Source organism: Sminthopsis crassicaudata, chromosome 2 (assembly GCF_048593235.1).
Source record: "Sminthopsis crassicaudata isolate SCR6 chromosome 2, ASM4859323v1, whole genome shotgun sequence".
Classification (NCBI taxonomy): Eukaryota; Metazoa; Chordata; class Mammalia; order Dasyuromorphia; family Dasyuridae; genus Sminthopsis; species Sminthopsis crassicaudata.
Genome location: NC_133618.1, coordinates 20,456,268 through 20,474,944, shown reverse-complemented (window position 1 = coordinate 20,474,944; position 18,677 = coordinate 20,456,268). Strand labels below are relative to the sequence as shown.

At 37.8% G+C, this 18,677-nt stretch overlaps 5 pseudogenes; all 5 read right to left on the bottom strand.

Moving 5' to 3' along the window:
• Positions 1-207: 207 nt before the first annotated feature.
• LOC141552587 (RNA polymerase II subunit A C-terminal domain phosphatase SSU72 pseudogene) lies at positions 208-732 on the bottom strand (annotated as a pseudogene).
• Positions 733-4,320: 3,588 nt separating this feature from the next.
• LOC141553127 (RNA polymerase II subunit A C-terminal domain phosphatase SSU72 pseudogene) lies at positions 4,321-4,902 on the bottom strand (annotated as a pseudogene).
• A 3,472-nt stretch (positions 4,903-8,374) lies between these two features.
• On the bottom strand, positions 8,375-8,956 carry LOC141553126 (RNA polymerase II subunit A C-terminal domain phosphatase SSU72 pseudogene; annotated as a pseudogene).
• Positions 8,957-12,426: 3,470 nt separating this feature from the next.
• Positions 12,427-13,008, bottom strand: LOC141553124 (RNA polymerase II subunit A C-terminal domain phosphatase SSU72 pseudogene; annotated as a pseudogene).
• A 3,550-nt stretch (positions 13,009-16,558) lies between these two features.
• Positions 16,559-17,083, bottom strand: LOC141552585 (RNA polymerase II subunit A C-terminal domain phosphatase SSU72 pseudogene; annotated as a pseudogene).
• Between the last annotated feature and the right edge of the window lie 1,594 nt (positions 17,084-18,677).

Sequence of the window (18,677 nt, the reverse complement as noted above, 5' to 3'; positions counted from 1 at the left end):
ATGAGTCTTGGTTTTCACATCTTCTGTGTATACACTGACAGTACACACTGTCAGTGTATACACTGACAGGCTCCTACAATGGCTTTTAACTCTTTGTCCTGAATGTTCACATAAATCCCATGGAATGGCTGGTTTCTGGCTGGTATCCTGGTTTCTTGAGTAGACCTAGACTTTTTTCAAATCTGAAGAAAAAAGCGAGTTTGGGCATCAGTAAAAACAGAGTGTATGGAGCCAAGTCCTATCACTTGTGTCCTCTAATTTCAGTAACAGTTCATCTATCTCAGTTTCCAAGTCTTCCATCTGCTGTATACACTGATAGAGCTCACAGATGAGAAAGGCTCCTAGACTGGCTTCTTCATTGTCCTTAATTTCCACATTAATGACATGCACTGGCCTCAGACTCTCTTGATCTCTGGAAAATAAATGTTCTAGTACCTTGTCATAGACTCTCTCTTCACAGGTAAAGATGACATCAAACTCATCCCTGCAGTTTTGGAAGCTCTCGGGCCGGCGTTTGTTTTTCTTCTTTCTTTTCAACATGTTCAAAGCCCCATTCTTGGTATAGAGCTCTTGGTCCTTCTTAAAAAGATCATTGTACATCTGATGATAGGTCATTTTGTAATCATAAACAATAGGCTGGTGTGCTGTGGGTCCAGGTAGACTTACAGAATTTCCTTCTTCAATAGATCTGACTTGGAATCCTCTTTGTTTGAGGATATGGTGAGCCTCCATGCTCCGGTTCTGGTTACTAGAGCACACCACAGCCACTTTCAGGGGAGAAGAGGGCATGATAGTGATGAGAGCACCTGGATCTAGAAGGTTGGGGAAAGCAGCAGGGAAAAAGGAGGCGGTGGTAACCAGTGGACAGCTAAAGCTACAACCTCAGCTGGGCAAGCAGAATGGAGTTGTACCTGCAGCCAAGAAAAATAAATATGTACCTTTTGTTGAGACCTTCCTGACTGGAGGGACAAGGCTGGGGAAAGCAGCAGCTTGAAGAGACTAGCTTGAGACTTTCCTGACTGGAGGGACAAGGCTGGGGAAAGCAGCAGCTGAGGAGCCTAGGGGATCCTTTGGAGACCTAAAGCCACAGCTTTGGCTGTAAGCAGAATGAAGCTGCACTTGCAGCCAGGCTATATATATAGTGCTTTGAGTTGACACCTTCCTGATCTCATTCTGAAAGACTGAAAATCTTAGGCCCCACCCAAGTGAAGAGTTGCTGAGGTGTCAAGCTGAGGTGTGAACTCAGGCTTCTTGAGTCAGTTGTGTTTATTATGATGTTATCACTTGCTGAGTCAAAGGATAGATTGTTCCTTGAAGGTTAACACTTTGCAACTTAGGTCCTTGTAACCTGGAGGCCAACAGACTCTGGCACTGAAAGACTTCTAAAAGATGAATTTTGATGAATCAGTTTGGGGTAGAAAACTAGAGAATGCATGATTAAACTTGAAATGCTTCAAGATGGGCATGATGTACTTCTTAGATCAGGTATTTTTAACAGAGCCCAGAGGAATTAGAATGTAAAAATTATTATGTTTCAATTTAATTTCTTTTTTTTTTATAATTTTATTGATTTAGATAATTGCTCTGAGATGATTTCCATAGACTTTAACAGACTGAAAAATGTGTCACAGAAAACCAAAAGGTTAAAAATTCTTGATTTAGATCTTTTGTGTACCCTAAATGATTTCCTTTCTATCAACAGATTTTCTAACAAGATTTCAACATCAAGTAGATGAGAGAAACAAGAGAAATTGCATTGACAGAACAATGTGCTCACATCAATAGGGATAAATGTTGTTGTTTGTATTTGGTTTTGGGTGTTTGTCCTTCCTAATCAATGAATATCCTGGAAGTCATACAAGTGAGCTGCATTTAAGTGAGTTTTGAGGAGTGTCCAATCTCACTTTCTCTTCTAGAGCTGCATCTACCCAGTGGTATAGTATAGATCCATACAAAAGCAGATAACCCTGGAGGCTTGAAGTTATGTTGAGGTAATGACTTTGGCATCCAAGAAGTTTTCCAAGTCCAGCTCCCAAGGAAATTCAAGAAATGATGGTCTGGTCATTGTTTATTTGTTTTTCTTTTCAGAAATAAGTTGGATGAGATGGCATGTGAGATCTTTCTCCTCCAGGAAAACAACTTGAAAGCCCTTGGAAATATTGGGTTTGCTACAAAAGAGCCCCCCCCACCAGCAGTTCTTCATTAAGGAGAAAGTGTGATAGAGTGGGTGAACATCCCAGAACAACCAGAACAAAGCCTTATTCCTTACCAATACTTGTGGCTAGAATTTTATTAGAAGCCATTAAGTAATCAGTGCAATTATCAGGGATAAGACCTGATAATATATACACCATTTATACCAATACGCAAATTAATGTATGCCGTGAAACCATCCCAGAGTGGCAAATTTTATTGGCCAGAACTTCAAATTTTACACTCAGGTCTCCAATAAAGATAAACCGACTATTACCTAATTGGTGTTGGATTTTTAAAGGCAAGATATATATCAGTACTTTAAGGAACTTCAAGAGCAAGTGAGAAAACATCCAAGTAAGATTTATATCTTGCATGTCCATTGTCACAGTGCACTTCCAGGTCCTATTTTTTTAATGGAATTTCAAAGGCAGATTGCCTTCTAAGCATATTAGCCAGTACTACTTTATTTCAGGCAGCCTAAGAATCTCATTTTAAACATCATCAGGCTGCTCAAGTTTTACATTTCCAATTTGGGATAACCAAAGGGGAAGCTAGGAGCATAGCAAAAAACTGTACAGTTTGTCTTCCTTTCCCTACTCCTACACTTTCTCTAGGGAAGAACCCTCGTTGTTTAAGACCCAATGAATTTGGCAAATGGATGTGACCCATTATAAATCTTTTGGTGCTCTGTCTTTTATCTACATTGTAATAGACACCTTTTCAGGATTTACTTTTGCAATACCAGCAGACAAAGAGACTGCCTGAGTGATCACGGAATTCATTATACAAGCTTTTGCAATTATGGGTGTGCCAGAAACAAGAAAAACAGATAATGGACCTGCATATACTTATAAACATTTTGATCATCTTTGTGCCCAGTATTTTAAATTTTCTGGCATACATTTTAAATTTTCAAGGACAGGCAATAGTAAAGAGGAGAAAGAGAGACAAACTACAAAAGACAGGGGGAGCCACAGATAACCCTAGAGAACTTTTAAATTTAGCTGTATACATGATTAATTTTTTATTTATTTTTTTGTTTGTTTGTTTATTTATTTATTTATTTATTTGTTTGTTTGTTTATTTATTTGTTTATTTATTTATTTTTGTTAGATATGCAGTCTCTAGCAGACAGGTCATATAACCCACAGAATGGGTAGTGTCCAGTGGGAGCAGCTCAACAATCTTTAGATAATTGGCAGGTGAACTGGAGAGATACATAAAGTGGTGAATAGAAGGGGCCAAATAGGTCAACTGCTTGGAGGAAAGGGTTTGCTTGTATCTGTACAGATGGAGAAGGAATCAGATGCGTGCCACTGAGCCTATTCAAATTGAGAGACAGAAGACCCTTGAAACAAAGGAAAAGACCCAAGAAACAACAGTTGGGTTCCATCACTAACAACATGTGCCTCAGGAAAAAAAAAAAAAAAAAAAGCCAGAATTGACCCAAATGTGCTGATGGCAGAGGGCAGCATGGTACGATAGTTTTGTTTTGTTTGGTTTCTTTTTTTTTTTTTTCAGATTCCAAGTTTGCACCTAGTAATTATTTCTTATAAGGCTTTCCTCACTCCAGGAAATTACTTTTTTTTTTTTTTTTTTTTTTTTTTTTAAGAAAAGACACAGCTAAGGAAACAAATAAGTTTGTAAAATAGAAAATAAATACTTATTAAAAGGAAAAAAAAACATTACAATCAATAGCAGAGAAAAGTGAGATGATAAAAACAAACAACATGAAGGGAATAAAAAGTACTAAGGAAAGGAATATTGGAAACTTTTTCTGGAAAAGGAGAGAATCATCAAAAAATTTGACACATGTGATTCTTTCAAGTAAGAAGGAAAGCAATTTGAGCTTCAGTAAAATCAGATTGTGTGGAGGACAATGTTCCTACTTTCCTCCTCCAATTCTGGTAACACTTCATGTGTCTTGGTTTTCACATCTTCTGTGTATACACTGACAGTATACACTGTCAGTGTATACACTGACAGGCTCCTACAATGGCTTTTAACTCTTTGTCCTGAATGTTCACATAAATCCCATGGAATGGCTGGTTTCTGGCTGGTATCCTGGTTTCTTGAGTAGACCTAGACTTTTTTCAAATCTGAAGAAAAAAGCGAGTTTGGGCATCAGTAAAAACAGAGTGTATGGAGCCAAGTCCTATCACTTGTGTCCTCTAATTTCAGTAACAGTTCATCTATCTCAGTTTCCAAGTCTTCCATCTGCTGTATACACTGATAGAGCTCACAGATGAGAAAGGCTCCTAGACTGGCTTCTTCATTGTCCTTAATTTCCACATTAATGACATGCACTGGCCTCAGACTCTCTTGATCTCTGGAAAATAAATGTTCTAGTACCTTGTCATAGACTCTCTCTTCACAGGTAAAGATGACATCAAACTCATCCCTGCAGTTTTGGAAGCTCTCGGGCCGGCGTTTGTTTTTCTTCTTTCTTTTCAACATGTTCAAAGCCCCATTCTTGGTATAGAGCTCTTGGTCCTTCTTAAAAAGATCATTGTACATCTGATGATAGGTCATTTTGTAATCATAAACAATAGGCTGGTGTGCTGTGGGTCCAGGTAGACTTACAGAATTTCCTTCTTCAATAGATCTGACTTGGAATCCTCTTTTTTTGAGGATATGGTGAGCCTCCATGCTCCGGTTCTGGTTACTAGAGCACACCACAGCCACTTTCAGGGGAGAAGAGGGCATGATAGTGATGAGAGCACCTGGATCTAGAAGGTTGGGGAAAGCAGCAGGGAAAAAGGAGGCGGTGGTAACCAGTGGACAGCTAAAGCTACAACCTCAGCTGGGCAAGCAGAATGGAGTTGCACCTGCAGCCAAGAAAAATAAATATGTACCTTTTGTTGAGACCTTCCTGACTGGAGGGACAAGGCTGGGGAAAGCAGCAGCTGAGGAGCCTAGGGGATCCTTTGGAGACCTAAAGCCACAGCTTTGGCTGTAAGCAGAATGAAGCTGCACTTGCAGCCAGGCTATATATATAGTGCTTTGAGTTGACACCTTCCTGATCTCATTCTGAAAGACTGAAAATCTTAGGCCCCACCCAAGTGAAGAGTTGCTGAGGTGTCAAGCTGAGGTGTGAACTCAGGCTTCTTGAGTCAGTTGTGTTTATTATGATGTTATCACTTGCTGAGTCAAAGGATAGATTGTTCCTTGAAGGTTAACACTTTGCAACTTAGGTCCTTGTAACCTGGAGGCCAACAGACTCTGGCACTGAAAGACTTCTAAAAGATGAATTTTGATGAATCAGTTTGGGGTAGAAAACTAGAGAATGCATGATTAAACTTGAAATGCTTCAAGATGGGCATGATGTACTTCTTAGATCAGGTATTTTTAACAGAGCCCAGAGGAATTAGAATGTAAAAATTATTATGTTTCAATTTAATTTCTTTTTTTTTTATAATTTTATTGATTTAGATAATTGCTCTGAGATGATTTCCATAGACTTTAACAGACTGAAAAATGTGTCACAGAAAACCAAAAGGTTAAAAATTCTTGATTTAGATCTTTTGTGTACCCTAAATGATTTCCTTTCTATCAACAGATTTTCTAACAAGATTTCAACATCAAGTAGATGAGAGAAACAAGAGAAATTGCATTGACAGAACAATGTGCTCACATCAATAGGGATAAATGTTGTTGTTTGTATTTGGTTTTGGTTGTTTGTCCTTCATAATCAATGAATATCCTGGAAGTCATACAAGTGAGCTGCATTTAAGTGAGTTTTGAGGAGTGTCCAATCTCACTTTCTCTTCTAGAGCTGCATCTACCCAGTGGTATAGTATAGATCCATACAAAAGCAGATAACCCTGGAGGCTTGAAGTTAAGTTGAGGTAATGACTTTGGCATCCAAGAAGTTTTCCAAGTCCAGCTCCCAAGGAAATTCAAGAAATGATGGTCTGGTCATTGTTTATTTGTTTTTCTTTTCAGAAATAAGTTGGATGAGATGACATGTGAGATCTTTCTCCTCCAGGAAAACAACTTGAAAGCCCTTGGAAATATTGGGTTTGCTACAAAAGAGCCCCCCCCACCAGCAGTTCTTCATTAAGGAGAAAGTGTGATAGAGTGGGTGAACATCCCAGAACAACCAGAACAAAGCCTTATTCCTTACCAATACTTGTGGCTGGAATTTTATTAGAAGCCATTAAGTAATCAGTGCAATTATCAGGGATAAGACCTGATAATATATACACCATTTATACCAATACGCAAATTAATGTATGCCGTGAAACCATCCCAGAGTGGCAAATTTTATTGGCCAGAACTTCAAATTTTACACTCAGGTCTCCAATAAAGATAAACCGACTATTACCTAATTGGTGTTGGATTTTTAAAGGCAAGATATATATCAGTACTTTAAGGAACTTCAAGAGCAAGTGAGAAAACATCCAAGTAAGATTTATATCTTGCATGTCCATTGTCACAGTGCACTTCCAGGTCCTATTTTTTTAATGGAATTTCAAAGGCAGATTGCCTTCTAAGCATATTAGCCAGTACTACTTTATTTCAGGCAGCCTAAGAATCTCATTTTAAACATCATCAGGCTGCTCAAGTTTTACATTTGCAATTTGGGATAACCAAAGGGGAAGCTAGGAGCATAGCAAAAAACTGTACAGTTTGTCTTCCTTTCCCTACTCCTACACTTTCTCTAGGGAAGAACCCTCGTTGTTTAAGACCCAATGAATTTGGCAAATGGATGTGACCCATTATAAATCTTTTGGTGCTCTGTCTTTTATCTACATTGTAATAGACACCTTTTCAGGATTTACTTTTGCAATACCAGCAGACAAAGAGACTGCCTGAGTGATCACGGAATTCATTATACAAGCTTTTGCAATTATGGGTGTGCCAGAAACAAGAAAAACAGATAATGGACCTGCATATACTTATAAACATTTTGATCATCTTTGTGCCCAGTATTTTAAATTTTCTGGCATACATTTTAAATTTTCAAGGACAGGCAATAGTAAAGAGGAGAAAGAGAGACAAACTACAAAAGACAGGGGGAGCCACAGATAACCCTAGAGAACTTTTAAATTTAGCTGTATACATGATTAATTTTTTATTTATTTTTTTGTTTGTTTGTTTATTTATTTATTTATTTATTTGTTTGTTTGTTTATTTATTTGTTTATTTATTTATTTTTGTTAGATATGCAGTCTCTAGCAGACAGGTCATATAACCCACAGAATGGGTAGTGTCCAGTGGGAGCAGCTCAACAATCTTTAGATAATTGGCAGGTGAACTGGAGAGATACATAAAGTGGTGAATAGAAGGGGCCAAATAGGTCAACTGCTTGGAGGAAAGGGTTTGCTTGTATCTGTACAGATGGAGAAGGAATCAGATGCGTGCCACTGAGCCTATTCAAATTGAGAGACAGAAGACCCTTGAAACAAAGGAAAAGACCCAAGAAACAACAGTTGGGTTCCATCACTAACAACATGTGCCTCAGGAAAAAAAAAAAAAAAAAAAGCCAGAATTGACCCAAATGTGCTGATGGCAGAGGGCAGCATGGTACGATAGTTTTGTTTTGTTTTGTTTCTTTTTTTTTTTTTTCAGATTCCAAGTTTGCACCTAGTAATTATTTCTTATAAGGCTTTCCTCACTCCAGGAAATTACTTTTTTTTTTTTTTTTTTTTTTTTTTTTTAAGAAAAGACACAGCTAAGGAAACAAATAAGTTTGTAAAATAGAAAATAAATACTTATTAAAAGGAAAAAAAAACATTACAATCAATAGCAGAGAAAAGTGAGATGATAAAAACAAACAACATGAAGGGAATAAAAAGTACTAAGGAAAGGAATATTGGAAACTTTTTCTGGAAAAGGAGAGAATCATCAAAAAATTTGACACATGTGATTCTTTCAAGTAAGAAGGAAAGCAATTTGAGCTTCAGTAAAATCAGATTGTGTGGAGGACAATGTTCCTACTTTCCTCCTCCAATTCTGGTAACACTTCATGTGTCTTGGTTTTCACATCTTCTGTGTATACACTGACAGTATACACTGTCAGTGTATACACTGACAGGCTCCTACAATGGCTTTTAACTCTTTGTCCTGAATGTTCACATAAATCCCATGGAATGGCTGGTTTCTGGCTGGTATCCTGGTTTCTTGAGTAGACCTAGACTTTTTTCAAATCTGAAGAAAAAAGCGAGTTTGGGCATCAGTAAAAACAGAGTGTATGGAGCCAAGTCCTATCACTTGTGTCCTCTAATTTCAGTAACAGTTCATCTATCTCAGTTTCCAAGTCTTCCATCTGCTGTATACACTGATAGAGCTCACAGATGAGAAAGGCTCCTAGACTGGCTTCTTCATTGTCCTTAATTTCCACATTAATGACATGCACTGGCCTCAGACTCTCTTGATCTCTGGAAAATAAATGTTCTAGTACCTTGTCATAGACTCTCTCTTCACAGGTAAAGATGACATCAAACTCATCCCTGCAGTTTTGGAAGCTCTCGGGCCGGCGTTTGTTTTTCTTCTTTCTTTTCAACATGTTCAAAGCCCCATTCTTGGTATAGAGCTCTTGGTCCTTCTTAAAAAGATCATTGTACATCTGATGATAGGTCATTTTGTAATCATAAACAATAGGCTGGTGTGCTGTGGGTCCAGGTAGACTTACAGAATTTCCTTCTTCAATAGATCTGACTTGGAATCCTCTTTTTTTGAGGATATGGTGAGCCTCCATGCTCCGGTTCTGGTTACTAGAGCACACCACAGCCACTTTCAGGGGAGAAGAGGGCATGATAGTGATGAGAGCACCTGGATCTAGAAGGTTGGGGAAAGCAGCAGGGAAAAAGGAGGCGGTGGTAACCAGTGGACAGCTAAAGCTACAACCTCAGCTGGGCAAGCAGAATGGAGTTGCACCTGCAGCCAAGAAAAATAAATATGTACCTTTTGTTGAGACCTTCCTGACTGGAGGGACAAGGCTGGGGAAAGCAGCAGCTGAGGAGCCTAGGGGATCCTTTGGAGACCTAAAGCCACAGCTTTGGCTGTAAGCAGAATGAAGCTGCACTTGCAGCCAGGCTATATATATAGTGCTTTGAGTTGACACCTTCCTGATCTCATTCTGAAAGACTGAAAATCTTAGGCCCCACCCAAGTGAAGAGTTGCTGAGGTGTCAAGCTGAGGTGTGAACTCAGGCTTCTTGAGTCAGTTGTGTTTATTATGATGTTATCACTTGCTGAGTCAAAGGATAGATTGTTCCTTGAAGGTTAACACTTTGCAACTTAGGTCCTTGTAACCTGGAGGCCAACAGACTCTGGCACTGAAAGACTTCTAAAAGATGAATTTTGATGAATCAGTTTGGGGTAGAAAACTAGAGAATGCATGATTAAACTTGAAATGCTTCAAGATGGGCATGATGTACTTCTTAGATCAGGTATTTTTAACAGAGCCCAGAGGAATTAGAATGTAAAAATTATTATGTTTCAATTTAATTTCTTTTTTTTTTATAATTTTATTGATTTAGATAATTGCTCTGAGATGATTTCCATAGACTTTAACAGACTGAAAAATGTGTCACAGAAAACCAAAAGGTTAAAAATTCTTGATTTAGATCTTTTGTGTACCCTAAATGATTTCCTTTCTATCAACAGATTTTCTAACAAGATTTCAACATCAAGTAGATGAGAGAAACAAGAGAAATTGCATTGACAGAACAATGTGCTCACATCAATAGGGATAAATGTTGTTGTTTGTATTTGGTTTTGGTTGTTTGTCCTTCATAATCAATGAATATCCTGGAAGTCATACAAGTGAGCTGCATTTAAGTGAGTTTTGAGGAGTGTCCAATCTCACTTTCTCTTCTAGAGCTGCATCTACCCAGTGGTATAGTATAGATCCATACAAAAGCAGATAACCCTGGAGGCTTGAAGTTAAGTTGAGGTAATGACTTTGGCATCCAAGAAGTTTTCCAAGTCCAGCTCCCAAGGAAATTCAAGAAATGATGGTCTGGTCATTGTTTATTTGTTTTTCTTTTCAGAAATAAGTTGGATGAGATGACATGTGAGATCTTTCTCCTCCAGGAAAACAACTTGAAAGCCCTTGGAAATATTGGGTTTGCTACAAAAGAGCCCCCCCCACCAGCAGTTCTTCATTAAGGAGAAAGTGTGATAGAGTGGGTGAACATCCCAGAACAACCAGAACAAAGCCTTATTCCTTACCAATACTTGTGGCTGGAATTTTATTAGAAGCCATTAAGTAATCAGTGCAATTATCAGGGATAAGACCTGATAATATATACACCATTTATACCAATACGCAAATTAATGTATGCCGTGAAACCATCCCAGAGTGGCAAATTTTATTGGCCAGAACTTCAAATTTTACACTCAGGTCTCCAATAAAGATAAACCGACTATTACCTAATTGGTGTTGGATTTTTAAAGGCAACATATATATCAGTACTTTAAGGAACTTCAAGAGCAAGTGAGAAAACATCCAAGTAAGATTTATATCTTGCATGTCCATTGTCACAGTGCACTTCCAGGTCCTATTTTTTTAATGGAATTTCAAAGGCAGATTGCCTTCTAAGCATATTAGCCAGTACTACTTTATTTCAGGCAGCCTAAGAATCTCATTTTAAACATCATCAGGCTGCTCAAGTTTTACATTTGCAATTTGGGATAACCAAAGGGGAAGCTAGGAGCATAGCAAAAAACTGTACAGTTTGTCTTCCTTTCCCTACTCCTACACTTTCTCTAGGGAAGAACCCTCGTTGTTTAAGACCCAATGAATTTGGAAAATGGATGTGACCCATTATAAATCTTTTGGTGCTCTGTCTTTTATCTACATTGTAATAGACACCTTTTCAGGATTTACTTTTGCAATACCAGCAGACAAAGAGACTGCCTGAGTGATCACGGAATTCATTATACAAGCTTTTGCAATTATGGGTGTGCCAGAAACAAGAAAAACAGATAATGGACCTGCATATACTTATAAACATTTTGATCATCTTTGTGCCCAGTATTTTAAATTTTCTGGCATACATTTTAAATTTTCAAGGACAGGCAATAGTAAAGAGGAGAAAGAGAGACAAACTACAAAAGAAAGGGGGAGCCACAGATAACCCTAGAGAACTTTTAAATTTAGCTGTATACATGATTAATTTTTTATTTATTTTTTTGTTTGTTTATTTATTTATTTATTTATTTGTTTGTTTGTTTGTTTATTTATTTGTTTATTTATTTATTTTTGTTAGATATGCAGTCTCTAGCAGACAGGTCATATAACCCACAGAATGGGTAGTGTCCAGTGGGAGCAGCTCAACAATCTTTAGATAATTGGCAGGTGAACTGGAGAGATACATAAAGTGGTGAATAGAAGGGGCCAAATAGGTCAACTGCTTGGAGGAAAGGGTTTGCTTGTATCTGTACAGATGGAGAAGGAATCAGATGCGTGCCACTGAGCCTATTCAAATTGAGAGACAGAAGACCCTTGAAACAAAGGAAAAGACCCAAGAAACAACAGTTGGGTTCCATCACTAACAACATGTGCCTCAGGAAAAAAAAAAAAAAAAAAAGCCAGAATTGACCCAAATGTGCTGATGGCAGAGGGCAGCATGGTACGATAGTTTTGTTTTGTTTTGTTTCTTTTTTTTTTTTTCAGATTCCAAGTTTGCACCTAGTAATTATTTCTTATAAGGCTTTCCTCACTCCAGGAAATTACTTTTTTTTTTTTTTTTTTTTTTTTTTTAAGAAAAGACACAGCTAAGGAAACAAATAAGTTTGTAAAATAGAAAATAAATACTTATTAAAAGGAAAAAAAAAACATTACAATCAATAGCAGAGAAAAGTGAGATGATAAAAACAAACAACATGAAGGGAATAAAAAGTACTAAGGAAAGGAATATTGGAAACTTTTTCTGGAAAAGGAGAGAATCATCAAAAAATTTGACACATGTGATTCTTTCAAGTAAGAAGGAAAGCAATTTGAGCTTCAGTAAAATCAGATTGTGTGGAGGACAATGTTCCTACTTTCCTCCTCCAATTCTGGTAACACTTCATGTGTCTTGGTTTTCACATCTTCTGTGTATACACTGACAGTATACACTGTCAGGGTATACACTGACAGGCTCCTACAATGGCTTTTAACTCTTTGTCCTGAATGTTCACATAAATCCCATGGAATGGCTGGTTTCTGGCTGGTATCCTGGTTTCTTGAGTAGACCTAGACTTTTTTCAAATCTGAAGAAAAAAGCGAGTTTGGGCATCAGTAAAAACAGAGTGTATGGAGCCAAGTCCTATCACTTGTGTCCTCTAATTTCAGTAACAGTTCATCTATCTCAGTTTCCAAGTCTTCCATCTGCTGTATACACTGATAGAGCTCACAGATGAGAAAGGCTCCTAGACTGGCTTCTTCATTGTCCTTAATTTCCACATTAATGACATGCACTGGCCTCAGACTCTCTTGATCTCTGGAAAATAAATGTTCTAGTACCTTGTCATAGACTCTCTCTTCACAGGTAAAGATGACATCAAACTCATCCCTGCAGTTTTGGAAGCTCTCAGGCCGGCGTTTGTTTTTCTTCTTTCTTTTCAACATGTTCAAAGCCCCATTCTTGGTATAGAGCTCTTGGTCCTTCTTAAAAAGATCATTGTACATCTGATGATAGGTCATTTTGTAATCATAAACAATAGGCTGGTGTGCTGTGGGTCCAGGTAGATTTACAGAATTTCCTTCTTCAATAGATCTGACTTGGAATCCTCTTTTTTTGAGGATATGGTGAGCCTCCATGCTCCGGTTCTGGTTACTAGAGCACACCACAGCCACTTTCAGGGGAGAAGAGGGCATGATAGTGATGAGAGCACCTGGATCTAGAAGGTTGGGGAAAGCAGCAGGGAAAAAGGAGGCGGTGGTAACCAGTGGACAGCTAAAGCTACAACCTCAGCTGGGCAAGCAGAATGGAGTTGCACCTGCAGCCAAGAAAAATAAATATGTACCTTTTGTTGAGACCTTCCTGACTGGAGGGACAAGGCTGGGGAAAGCAGCAGCTTGAAGAGACTAGCTTGAGACTTTCCTGACTGGAGGGACAAGGCTGGGGAAACCAACAGCTTGAGGAGCCTAGGCGATCCTTTGGAGACCTAAAGCCACAGCTTTGGCTGTAAGCAGAATGAAGCTGCACTTGCAGCCAGGCTATATATATAGTGCTTTGAGTTGACACCTTCCTGATCTCATTCTGAAAGACTGAAAATCTTAGGCCCCACCCAAGTGAAGAGTTGCTGAGGTGTCAAGCTGAGGTGTGAACTCAGGCTTCTTGAGTCAGTTGTGTTTATTATGATGTTATCACTTGCTGAGTCAAAGGATAGATTGTTCCTTGAAGGTTAACACTTTGCAACTTAGGTCCTTGTAACCTGGAGGCCAACAGACTCTGGCACTGAAAGACTTCTAAAAGATGAATTTTGATGAATCAGTTTGGGGTAGAAAACTAGAGAATGCATGATTAAATTTGAAATGCTTCAAGATGGGCATGATGTACTTCTTAGATCAGGTATTTTTAACAGAGCCCAGAGGAATTAGAATGTAAAAATTATTATGTTTCAATTTAATTTCTTTTTTTTTTTTATAATTTTATTGATTTAGATAATTGCTCTGAGATGATTTCCATAGACTTTAACAGACTGAAAAATGTGTCACAGAAAACCAAAAGGTTAAAAATTCTTGATTTAGATCTTTTGTGTACCCTAAATGATTTCCTTTCTATCAACAGATTTTCTAACAAGATTTCAACATCAAGTAGATGAGAGAAACAAGAGAAATTGCATTGACAGAACAATGTGCTCACATCAATAGGGATAAATGTTGTTGTTTGTATTTGGTTTTGGGTGTTTGTCCTTCCTAATCAATGAATATCCTGGAAGTCATACAAGTGAGCTGCATTTAAGTGAGTTTTGAGGAGTGTCCAATCTCACTTTCTCTTCTAGAGCTGCATCTACCCAGTGGTATAGTATAGATCCATACAAAAGCAGATAACCCTGGAGGCTTGAAGTTATGTTGAGGTAATGACTTTGGCATCCAAGAAGTTTTCCAAGTCCAGCTCCCAAGGAAATTCAAGAAATGATGGTCTGGTCATTGTTTATTTGTTTTTCTTTTCAGAAATAAGTTGGATGAGATGGCATGTGAGATCTTTCTCCTCCAGGAAAACAACTTGAAAGCCCTTGGAAATATTGGGTTTGCTACAAAAGAGCCCCCCCCACCAGCAGTTCTTCATTAAGGAGAAAGTGTGATAGAGTGGGTGAACATCCCAGAACAACCAGAACAAAGCCTTATTCCTTACCAATACTTGTGGCTAGAATTTTATTAGAAGCCATTAAGTAATCAGTGCAATTATCAGGGATAAGACCTGATAATATATACACCATTTATACCAATACGCAAATTAATGTATGCCGTGAAACCATCCCAGAGTGGCAAATTTTATTGGCCAGAACTTCAAATTTTACACTCAGGTCTCCAATAAAGATAAACCGACTATTACCTAATTGGTGTTGGATTTTTAAAGGCAAGATATATATCAGTACTTTAAGGAACTTCAAGAGCAAGTGAGAAAACATCCAAGTAAGATTTATATCTTGCATGTCCATTGTCACAGTGCACTTCCAGGTCCTATTTTTTTAATGGAATTTCAAAGGCAGATTGCCTTCTAAGCATATTAGCCAGTACTACTTTATTTCAGGCAGCCTAAGAATCTCATTTTAAACATCATCAGGCTGCTCAAGTTTTACATTTGCAATTTGGGATAACCAAAGGGGAAGCTAGGAGCATAGCAAAAATCTGTACAGTTTGTCTTCCTTTCCCTACTCCTAAACTTTCTCTAGGGAAGAACCCTCGTTGTTTAAGACCCAATGAATTTGGCAAATGGATGTGACCCATTATAAATCTTTTGGTGCTCTGTCTTTTATCTACATTGTAATAGACACCTTTTCAGGATTTACTTTTGCAATACCAGCAGACAAAGAGACTGCCTGAGTGATCACGGAATTCATTATACAAGCTTTTGCAATTATGGGTGTGCCAGAAACAAGAAAAACAGATAATGGACCTGCATATACTTATAAACATTTTGATCATCTTTGTGCCCAGTATTTTAAATTTTCTGGCATACATTTTAAATTTTCAAGGACAGGCAATAGTAAAGAGGAGAAAGAGAGACAAACTACAAAAGAAAGGGGGAGCCACAGATAACCCTAGAGAACTTTTAAATTTAGCTGTATACATGATTAATTTTTTATTTATTTTTTTGTTTGTTCATTTATTTATTTATTTATTTATTTATTTATTTATTTATTTATTTGTTTGTTTGTTTGTTTGTTTATTTATTTATTTATTTTTGTTAGATATGCAGTCTCTAGCAGACAGGTCATATAACCCACAGAATGGGTAGTGTCCAGTGGGAGCAGCTCAACAATCTTTAGATAATTGGCAGGTGAACTGGAGAGATACATAAAGTGGTGAATAGAAGGGGCCAAATAGGTCAACTGCTTGGAGGAAAGGGTTTGCTTGTATCTGTACAGATGGAGAAGGAATCAGATGCGTGCCACTGAGCCTATTCAACTTGAGAGACAGAAGACCCTTGAAACAAAGGAAAAGACCCAAGAAACAACAGTTGGGTTCCATCACTAACAACATGTGCCTCAGGAAAAAAAAAAAAAAAAAAAGCCAGAATTGACCCAAATGTGCTGATGGCAGAGGGCAGCATGGTACGATAGTTTTGTTTTGTTTTGTTTCTTTTTTTTTTTTCAGATTCCAAGTTTGCACCTAGTAATTATTTCTTATAAGACTTTCCTCACTCCAGGAAATTACTTTTTTTTTTTTTTTTTTTTTAAGAAAAGACACAGCTAAGGAAACAAATAAGTTTGTAAAATAGAAAATAAATACTTATTAAAAGGAAAAAAAAAAAAAACATTACAATCAATACCAGAGAAAAGTGAGATGATAAAAACAAACAACATGAAGGGAATAAAAAGTACTAAGGAAAGGAATATTGGAAACTTTTTCTGGAAAAGGAGAGAATCATCAAAAAATTTGACACATGTGATTCTTTCAAGTAAGAAGGAAAGCAATTTGAGCTTCAGTAAAATCAGATTGTGTGGAGGACAATGTTCCTACTTTCCTCCTCCAATTCTGGTAACACTTCATGAGTCTTGGTTTTCACATCTTCTGTGTATACACTGACAGTATACACTGTCAGTGTATACACTGACAGGCTCCTACAATGGCTTTTAACTCTTTGTCCTGAATGTTCACATAAATCCCATGGAATGGCTGGTTTCTGGCTGGTATCCTGGTTTCTTGAGTAGACCTAGACTTTTTTCAAATCTGAAGAAAAAAGCGAATTTGGGCATCAGTAAAAACAGAGTGTATGGAGCCAAGTCCTATCACTTGTGTCCTCTAATTTCAGTAACAGTTCATCTATCTCAGTTTCCAAGTCTTCCATCTGCTGTATACACTGATAGAGCTCACAGATGAGAAAGGCTCCTAGACTGGCTTCTTCATTGTCCTTAATTTCCACATTAATGACATGCACTGGCCTCAGACTCTCTTGATCTCTGGAAAATAAATGTTCTAGTACCTTGTCATAGACTCTCTCTTCACAGGTAAAGATGACATCAAACTCATCCCTGCAGTTTTGGAAGCTCTCTGGCCGGCGTTTGTTTTTCTTCTTTCTTTTCAACATGTTCAAAGCCCCATTCTTGGTATAGAGCTCTTGGTCCTTCTTAAAAAGATCATTGTACATCTGATGATAGGTCATTTTGTAATCATAAACAATAGGCTGGTGTGCTGTGGGTCCAGGTAGACTTACAGAATTTCCTTCTTCAATAGATCTGACTTGGAATCCTCTTTGTTTGAGGATATGGTGAGCCTCCATGCTCCGGTTCTGGTTACTAGAGCACACCACAGCCACTTTCAGGGGAGAAGAGGGCATGATAGTGATGAGAGCACCTGGATCTAGAAGGTTGGGGAAAGCAGCAGGGAAAAAGGAGGCGGTGGTAACCAGTGGACAGCTAAAGCTACAACCTCAGCTGGGCAAGCAGAATGGAGTTGCACCTGCAGCCAAGAAAAATAAATATGTACCTTTTGTTGAGACCTTCCTGACTGGAGGGACAAGGCTGGGGAAAGCAGCAGCTTGAAGAGACTAGCTTGAGACTTTCCTGACTGGAGGGACAAGGCTGGGGAAACCAACAGCTTGAGGAGCCTAGGCGATCCTTTGGAGACCTAAAGCCACAGCTTTGGCTGTAAGCAGAATGAAGCTGCACTTGCAGCCAGGCTATATATATAGTGCTTTGAGTTGACACCTTCCTGATCTCATTCTGAAAGACTGAAAATCTTAGGCCCCACCCAAGTGAAGAGTTGCTGAGGTGTCAAGCTGAGGTGTGAACTCAGGCTTCTTGAGTCAGTTGTGTTTATTATGATGTTATCACTTGCTGAGTCAAAGGATAGATTGTTCCTTGAAGGTTAACACTTTGCAACTTAGGTCCTTGTAACCTGGAGGCCAACAGACTCTGGCACTGAAAGACTTCTAAAAGATGAATTTTGATGAATCAGTTTGGGGTAGAAAACTAGAGAATGCATGATTAAATTTGAAATGCTTCAAGATGGGCATGATGTACTTCTTAGATCAGGTATTTTTAACAGAGCCCAGAGGAATTAGAATGTAAAAATTATTATGTTTCAATTTAATTTCTTTTTTTTTTTATAATTTTATTGATTTAGATAATTGCTCTGAGATGATTTCCATAGACTTTAACAGACTGAAAAATGTGTCACAGAAAACCAAAAGGTTAAAAATTCTTGATTTAGATCTTTTGTGTACCCTAAATGATTTCCTTTCTATCAACAGATTTTCTAACAAGATTTCAACATCAAGTAGATGAGAGAAACAAGAGAAATTGCATTGACAGAACAATGTGCTCACATCAATAGGGATAAATGTTGTTGTTTGTATTTGGTTTTGGGTGTTTGTCCTTCCTAATCAATGAATATCCTGGAAGTCATACAAGTGAGCTGCATTTAAGTGAGTTTTGAGGAGTGTCCAATCTCACTTTCTCTTCTAGAGCTGCATCTACCCAGTGTATAGTATAGATCCATACAAAAGCAGATAACCCTGGAGGCTTGAAGTTATGTTGAGGTAATGACTTTGGCATCCAAGAAGTTTTCCAAGTCCAGCTCCCAAGGAAATTCAAGAAATGATGGTCTGGTCATTGTTTATTTATTTATTTATTTATTTATTTATTTTTTTTTCAGAAATAAGTTGAATAAGATGAAATCGGTAATCTTTCAATGAGAATTCTTTCAATGACTATTTTACCTTCTAATTCTATTATCTCTAGGCAATTCTCTTTTATGATTTCCTGTAAAATAGTATCTAGGATCTTTTTTTATATATATAATTTTCAGGAAGTCCAATAATGCTCAGATTATCTATCCTAGAACTATTTTCCAGGTCTGTTGTTTTTCCAAGT